Source organism: Propithecus coquereli, unplaced genomic scaffold (assembly GCF_000956105.1).
Source record: "Propithecus coquereli isolate 6110/MARCELLA unplaced genomic scaffold, Pcoq_1.0 Scaffold254, whole genome shotgun sequence".
Taxonomy (NCBI): Eukaryota; Metazoa; Chordata; class Mammalia; order Primates; family Indriidae; genus Propithecus; species Propithecus coquereli.
Genome location: NW_012148108.1, coordinates 2716530 through 2718902, shown reverse-complemented (window position 1 = coordinate 2718902; position 2373 = coordinate 2716530).

The window sequence follows — 2373 nt, the reverse complement described above, 5'->3', positions numbered from 1 at the left end:
AAACCCCACCCGGGCTAGCTTCGTAATAAAAAGGAAAGTTTATGGACCTGTGTGTCGACAAGCCCAGGAGTGTTCTTGCTTCAGACACGGCCGAAGCCGTGCAGGTTTGGAAAAAATCAACCTCTGTGCACCGCACTGGGTGCTCCTGGGAACGCCGGGCAGCGCGGTGTGGACGGACGTCCCGTCGTCACACCTTGGCTGGGCTCCTCGGGGAACAGGTCCGTCCGGGTGCTGTGACGATGGCCTGGCGCCGCTCACTCTGGTGTGGGCTGTCTTCACCGGTGGGACAGAGGCTGGCTCCGCCTGGGCCTTCCTGGTTGAAAGCTCTGCCCCCTGCGGTCTCCCGCCTGGCCTCTGGGGATGGTGCCATCGACCGGGGAAACCGGGCCCCGGGTAGCGCGGACAGCCTTGCTCAGGGTGGTGTGCGCTGGGCCCCGAGCTGCCCCTGTCTCTCCCCAGCGCCATCGGCCGTGGCCAGAGCCCTCTGTGGCGTCGAGCGGAGTCGCTTTGGCTACAAGTGGTGGCTGGGGCTGGGAAGGCTCCCCCGGCCCACACAGCACCGTGTCCGAACCCCGTCAGGGCTCCCTCCCCGGGGTTAAGCACCATCCGCTCAGGCTGTTCTCAGATGTTCGTGTGCAAACCTGGAGGGGCGGGTCACAGTGCAGGTTCTGATTCGGCAGGTCGGGGCCCAGCTCCCGGGGGCGGCTGCTGGCACCGCCAGACTGCAGCCCACGTTTGGGGTGGCAGGGCGTGCTGTGGACATGTGGACACTCCTGCCAGGGAGGGTTGGGGGGTAAAGTATAAAGCACCTGGGACCTGCCCAGGACTCTTCTCACACGGGCAGAGTGGCGGCAAAGGCTGGGGGGGTCAGAGGTGCTTCCAGGAATGACCGTTTACAGGCCCTTCCCCACCTTGGCCTCCTGGACCACACAAACTGGGTCAGGCTAGTTCTCCTTCCCAGGCAAGGGGACAGCAAGTGCAAAGGCCCTGGGGAGGGAGGGAGCTGAGGCCCCCGAGGCAGTGGGCCCGGCTCAGGTGCACCGGGAGTCACAGGAAGCTTCAGCAAGGCTGCGAGTCTGCTCTTGGCAGGCGAGACTGCTGTGTGCGGGTGGCCGGGGGGGGGACGGTGGAGTCGGGCAGACCTCCGCCCCCCCACCCGAGAGCCCCAACAGGGGAACCGGGCTCTGTCAAGGCCCCATCTGCCGCCACTCTCGTCTCTGGCCGTGGACTGGAAGCCTCGGCTGTCCCTCCCGGCCCCAAGGCTCCCAAGGGCCGACCGCCTGCCCCTTGTTTCTCTGAGACGTTAAGCAAGCATCCGAGTCGCAGCCTCGTGGCTGACAGCAGAGGGGCTCTGGGGAGGCAAGATGACCCCCCTAGGCTGAGTGTTGGGCTGGCCGGAGTGTGAGCTGAGTGACGTCGGTGTCCTGGCCACTGAAGCACGGGGGACGTGCTGGACCCGGCACACGAGTCTGGCCCGGGAAGGCACCGCCCTGGAGACCCCGTCTCTGCCCCCTGACATGTTTGTGCCCTCCAGGGACAGCCTCATGGCCAGGCTCAGGTCAGGGGCCGGGCGTGGCCGAGCCCACCCAGAATGTTCTCAGGGAGGGCCGTGCCTCCGGAGCGGTCAGGACTGCGTCCCACGGCCGGGCTGCACGGGGCACGTGTGTGTGTCACCCACTTGCTGGCGGGTGCCCCTGCCAGTCCCGTTCTCAGGCGGGGAAGGTCACCCGAGGCACTGAGTGCTGTCCCTCGTCAGGGCCGCACAGCAAACCAGCTCTCGGCCGCCGCTCCGCCCCACGCCCGGGGAGGTCAGGAGCCCTCCGCGCTTCGCAGAGGTTCCCTTTCCCGGGAGTGGAGCCCGAGGTCTGCCGGGCTCGGGTCCAGCCCTTGCTCTCCTGCCCGGGTCTTTGCTTGCAAGGCCTGGCGAGGACACAGGGACCGGCTGTCCTGCCAGCCGAGTGCTCCCGTCCACCCCTGGGATCCTGCCCCCGCTGTGCCTGGACTCCACGTCCCTGCCGGAGCCGGCCCTTCCCGCAGGCAGCACGGGTCCCCAGCAGGGCCGGCCTCGCCCTCCTCCTGGGAGATGCAGAGGGACAAGGGGAGGGTCTGAGGACACGAGTTTGAGGGACATCGTAGCCCCGACGCCACCACCCACCTCCGCATCACCTGGACCAGCCTTGCCGGAACCGGCCCAGACGGGAGCAGCTCCAGGTGGAAAGTGAAATCACACTGGGACCTCAGGGGGGCGTTTGGGGACTGACGACAGCCCTGCCTCCCTCTACAGTCCTGCGGGACTCACGCTAGCGCGGCTTGTCAACGGGGTTCATCTGAGTGGCTCCTACCTGTGAGTTGTTTTTTTTTTTTTTTTTTTTT